This window comes from Alligator sinensis, unplaced genomic scaffold (assembly GCF_000455745.1).
Source record: "Alligator sinensis unplaced genomic scaffold, ASM45574v1 scaffold521_1, whole genome shotgun sequence".
Classification (NCBI taxonomy): Eukaryota; Metazoa; Chordata; order Crocodylia; family Alligatoridae; genus Alligator; species Alligator sinensis.
The window spans coordinates 45,281-51,280 of NW_005842374.1; the positions used below are offsets into that span (position 1 = coordinate 45,281).

General features: G+C 43.5%; 1 protein-coding gene across 7 annotated transcripts in view; it reads left to right on the forward strand.

The window, feature by feature from the left end:
- Positions 1 to 6,000, forward strand: part of ATP7A (ATPase copper transporting alpha) — a 57,528-nt gene that overhangs the window by 11,464 nt on the left and 40,064 nt on the right. Inside the window, exon 1 of one of the 7 annotated variants that reach the window (XM_025210826.1) lies at positions 5,003 to 5,022. The exons of the other annotated variants lie outside the window; for them this stretch is intronic. The gene's annotated coding sequence lies outside the window, so the exon portion shown is untranslated. Of the gene's footprint in view, positions 1 to 5,002; positions 5,023 to 6,000 lie in introns of those variants that run through there. 7 annotated transcript variants of the gene reach the window in all.

Below are 6,000 nucleotides of genomic sequence, written 5' to 3' on the forward strand. Positions count from 1 at the left end.
TGTTTTTTGGTTTTTTTTTTGTTTTTTTTTTTTTACCTTGCAAGGCATGAAAGTGGTACTGTTATTTGCCCGTACCTGTACACACACAATCTTGCAAGTTCAAAATTGGAGGCAGCAAGTCAATATTTGTGAGTTATTTCCCTTATATGACCCAGACACTGAATTACTGCACCAGTCCACAGTGCTGTTTGCATAAAGCGACTCCCTTCTTAGCACCGCTTTTGTGTTTTTGGAATCTTTTTATAAATAGACTTTTAAGGAAGAATGAGTTGAGGAGACATGGCTTGGCTGGACGACATCTGTGGTGCAAGCACTGTGACTAAACTTAACTTTTTTTTTTTTTTTTTGGCTTCACAGTTGCTCAAATATTCCATGCTGGAGTTCCTGCTCCCACCCCTCTGCTATTTAGCAATGGAAAGCTGCTAAAACAATCATTTGGATTGAAGTGGCTCAGCAATAAGGGTGTGGCTAATCAGAATTTGATACCTGTGGATTGTAATTCCTTCATCCATTTTGGCAAGAATTTGCTTATTCTTATATCTTGCTATACTGTTTGCTTTCCTAACATTCCTAATAAGCTGGATTCTTACAAATGAGTCAGCATGCCAACACGTCACAAAAATAGCCAAGGAGATAGTAATGTCAAAGATGCTTATTCAGCACTCTTTTAGTTGCACTATATCTAGCAACCCGGACTACAGTACATTTCCCAGGCAATCTCTTAAATGTATAGTAATGTACATCTGAAACTAAACACCACATTTTTTTCCTCTCTGCTGCTTCCCCATTGATGGTGTGTTCTCAAAACTTTGACTAGTCTGGAAAGTTTTGATTGTGTCATTGTACATAGAGATCTCTAAATTTAAAATTCTACTTTTCTCTGAAATATCTTTACAGCTAAGAGACTCTAATCTGGAGGAGATGAAACAGGGAGAGGAACATATTTTTTTTTCAAGATGCATAAGAGAAATGGATGTCCATGTCTCGCTGTGGGTCAGATGGGAGTGGTGCACTTATTCAAAACTTGGTGCTCAGCTCTGTGGGCAGTTTTGAAAATCCAAAACATTTATTCATCTGAGGGCATAGCACATGCACTTAACTGTAGTGCTTCCCTTGGGTCAACATGGACCTTCCACAATACACCAACAGGGTACAGATAACTTTATCAAAAACAGGAGAATAGGATTTTACCACCACAAAAACTAGCAGGAAGAGTTGAGAATAGGTGTAGGTCCTGCAGCTATTTTATGTTGATTCTTGTTATTTCAAGTTGACTGTTCCATTAATAAAGACCATCTCATTATTTACTTACATATGTGTAGCTGTATCATGTTTGCAAACTCCACAGTCTCATGACCAGGGATCCTGGTTTTCTCTCTTGAAAAATTGCGAATTCTCTGATTAAGCCGCCCCACATCCCCACCCATCTGTGTTTTTCTGCAATTAAAATGAAATGCCACTATATGTAGGTATCAGTTGAGTACCAAGTTTGATTGATATATTTACAATTTTAAAATAAATTAGAAGCCCACCAGTGCCTCAATCGCTACAATAAAATATATTCTAAATACTGATACATTTTGGTGTTTGATTTTGGGTTTTTTATCATGGAAAATCAGAGCTCCCCCTGCCCCCTTTTGCTCATGAAGATGTGGGTCCAGCTGCATCTGTGTCCCAGTTTCCACCCCCCCCCCACAATGTTTTTTGTGGTGCTGAGCAGCCCTGATGTGCGGTGTAGTGCCCTGCTCATGCCACTGCCCCTCACTACCAACCCACAGCCCCCCAGTCCTGCTGGTGCCCCTTACTCCCCAGCCCTGCCAGAGGGGACCCCCAGCTGCCGGGGCTATGGGACCAAGAGCCCAGGTCCACAGCCCCCTGCTGTCCCAGCAGCACCCAAGCCCTGGCCGCCACATGTGGGAGGCGGTGGCTGCTGTGGCAGAGTGCAGTGCAGAGCCCAGCTCCCCCTTGCCCACAGCTGACGTGAAGCCTGTGGCAGGGGGAGGGGATGGATGGACAGATGCGGGCTGCTCACTACAGGCTCGGGGCTCCCTGCCTTGCTGCCCTCCCCACCATGTGGCTTCCATGACCCAGCAGGTGGGACCTGGCGCAGCAGGGCAGAATGGGGCAGGGAGCCTCAGTGCTATTGCCAGGAACCCTGTGCTGCCATATGCAAGGTGGCCCTTGCTTGCCCAGCTGTAGCAGGGGGGCACAACTCTGTGCCACCACCCCCGACCCCACTGCTGCTGGGCAGGCAGGGGGGGGATCTTGCCATGGTGGTGCAGGACTCCCAGTGGCAGCACTGAGCTTTCCCACTCGCCTCTGCCCTGCTGTGCCAGGTCCTGCCTACTGGGCAGCAGAGGTCCTGGGTTGAGGGCAGCTGATGTAAAGTTTAGAAGAACTGTCTGAGGATGTTGTAGAACAGCAAATCTGTAACATCTCAAGTTTTCAAACCTGCCTTATGCTTGTTGTACAAGTTAAATTCAGGTCAGTTTTTGACCTAAGTATGTTAGTGACAATAAAACTGAATGTCCTGCTACTTTTCCCACATTAGAAAAATTCTAAAATGATACTATACTATATTTGCTCTTAATAATACAGGTGCCATATCTGATGAGCCAAGAGGGCCTACATCAACTGTTGTCTCAGGTTGCTCTCTGCTCCTTTTGCCAAATCTGCCCTAGACCAGAGAATTTTAATGCTGAGTACTCAAAGCTCAGGAATTTAGGCTCTACTGAGTTGAAAGATGTTCAAGATCATGTCAAATCCAATGTTCAGTGACAAGCTCTTTGCTAGAAATCAGTAGCATGAAGAGAGTAAGTAACTAGTAAAAGTTTTGAAAAGATTGACACACAATTAAATATTCCATATTTTACTATTTGTTTAGGTTTGTAGCAAGATTTGCTCTTTATTCTTCATTTTAGGTTATAATTTAAGCAATAATCTTGCAACTGCTAGAAGCAGCCACCAGTATTTTAGCTAGAAGCAAGTTTGTTCATGACCCTTTCATATATTCTTGCGACCCATTTTTCGCTTGTAACCCATGGATTGAGAAACATTGCTCTAGCAGATAAAACAAAACAAAACAAAACAAAAAACCCCAAAAAACCCCCATGATGTTCTTTGGCATAATTCTGAATGCTTTATAAATTATGGATGAACTTGCCGATCTGATTTGTTCATACTTAAATAAAAGTTGGCTGAATTCCAACTTCATGAATTTTTAAAAACAATGTAAATATGTAGGGCTGGGGTTTGTTTGTTTTTTTTAAGGCCAGTGTATCTGAAAATAAGTAAGTGTGAAAACTGTTGGTATTTATACTAGCCCTGATCCAAGAACCAGTGAAATTAATAGAAACAATCTTATTGATTTCAGTGACTTTAGAAGAGATTTTTAAAGGATTTCTCTATGATTTCAAATATTTCAATTTTTAAGTACCTTTAAAAATCTGGGTCTTTCTGCCCAAAGCTACTATATATTAATTTCCCATGGAAATTACTTGGGATTGAGGGGGCTCAGTACTTCAGTGGATGTATTAGGCCATTTCAGAATAAGACCCTCTAACTTCAGTAATAGTAGTCTTCTTAGCACCAGTGTATTCAAATGTGGTGACTGGAACATGGATATCCAAGTATTATGAAGATATAAGACTAAAAAATGTAGATAATCATCTATAACTAAATATTTCAGTTTTAAAGCTTCTTTCCTACATGTAGTGAGATAACAATGCCTGTTGATGAGTTTAAAGTACAATTCAATTATTTACATCAGTAAGTGGGGTTCTGTATTCATCATTCAGATTAACTCTTCTTTTTTTTCCCAGAAGTGTTCTATCATGTTAAAGATGAAGTTAGGTAGTAGAAATTTCCATTTTAACTGGCTGTGCATAAAATAATTCCTTGAAACAAGTAGAAAATGTTAAGGTTGGTGTGTGGCCATTTCACCATCATTATTTATTTTGAAGGTGTGATGACTGGTGATTTGTTTCATCTTTTAAAAAGGTGATGGACTGAGCTCCCTTCCATATAGAGTGCTTTGTACAATGTAACTTTTTGCACAGTATTTTTGTATAGCTACTGAGGACACGATACAGCCCATGTCAAGCAAATAACAGGTAAACCTATAAGAGAACAGAAGTTCAGTGCACATAATGCATTTTCAAAATCACTCAAATCAGTTTAAGATCAACCTGGATGGATGTAGTATCAGACTTAACTGATTTAGGTCAAACTGGTTTATGGAACTTCTGTCCCAGACTGCATCCTAGCTGAAGTTAACTCATAGTCCCCCAGCATCCCAGGATGCTTTGCAGCCCTGGGCTGTGCTGTCTGCTCCAGCAGAGCAGGGACTGCCCTGCCCTTCTGCCCCCTAGCCTGCGTCTGTCAGCCCCTAGGGACAGGGCCAGGGGAACAGAGCCTGGGTCTACACAGCACGCCAGGGGAGGTGGGGAAAGAGCCCCTATGGTGGAGGGTTTTCACCCCTCTGCAGCCCTCTCCCTTCAGGGGGGATTCCCCACCTCCCTTGCATACCTGCTTGCCTTTGCCATTGCCACATGAGGGAGGGGGAGGAGTTCCCAAGGCCTGGGGGGGGGGGTGTGCAGGCACTGGGGAGCCTCCACCTTGGGGGACTTCCATCCCAGGCCTGGGGTCCCCTAGCTGGGACAACCTTGGGGAGCTGAAGGGAATTTCCCTTCTCCCCCTTCCCAGCTGCTGACTGCTTCACCCACTTCCACAGAAGGGAGAGAGAAGGAATCATCCAGGTCAGGTGCCCCTGCAGCCCAGCATGGGGGCACTGGGTAGCCCCTGCCCTGGGGGGCTTCCCCCCACCCCAGCCCAGGGCAGCCCCAGGGAGCTGCAGGGAGTTCTTCCCCTTCCAAAGCGAGCCTCGGTGATCGCCTGGGACGGCCTCGGGGAGCAGAGGGAAATTCTTCTGCTTTTGCCTTAGACTCGCAGCTTAGAGGACACTGAGTAGACTGAATGGATTCTGCCTCGGGCTTGTTGACTGTACTTGGCTGAAGCGTGGATGTGAGCGTGTGCATGCAGGATGGGGAGAAGGGGGTTGCCGTTCTTGGAAGGGTTTTAAAGATTTTTTTTGAAGGAAATTCTGAGGAGGGTGATATACAGCAAGTTGGGGGGCAGTTCTGGGTTAAGTGGTGTCTAAACTTAGATGGGAGTGAAACAGATTGTATGCGGGGAAAAATGCTGGAGAGGTTAAAGAGCAGAAAGATAAGAGGACTTATTATAGATTAGTTGCAATATTTTTTTTAAAAGTCAAGATGTCAGTTTTACAGAAGTAATGTTTACCTTATTGAAAATGTCAGTGCACGCATGTGCTACTTTTGTCACAGCTCAGGGAAAAGGGTGAAACAACTCTGCTGTACTGTTTTGTAAATACTGAAGGCATCTGCACCGAAATCAAGTGCACCTGCTGCTTATCCCTTTTCTGAAGTGGTTGTCCTGTGTTTTTTGCAGAAATAATCTGTACTGAAATGATTTGTCATGTAACAAATAGGATTCTGTTTTGGGGTGAAAAATAAGCAGCAGGTGCAGATGAACTCCATGCAAATAAATTTTTGGAATCATTTAAAGAGGAGGGAGAAGATTGGGCAGAGAAATTTTAAAAACCCCTGTGAAACCTGTACTTGTAATGCTTTCTCACTTATTAGGCCATCGTCTGCCTCAAGATCATTCCAGAAACACAGACCCTAACAGCATATGTGCTCATGTTTAAGTACATTTCTATTCAGAAGAACACCCCCAACCTACCTCCTGAACTGGGGCTGCATTGCATCCCTATACGTACAGCTCTTTCTCCTGTTTCCTTAAACAACTTCTGCGTAATTGTTTAGAACAGATTTGACTAACTGCAGATTATCGCTGTGATTGAGTATATTTTACAATTTTTTTCTGAGTCTTATCAGGACTCGAACACATCATAAACAAGTTCCTTTTTCCCAGGACTGACCCTGGAAGAATCTCACTGCTCCACCAGTGTAGAGGGAA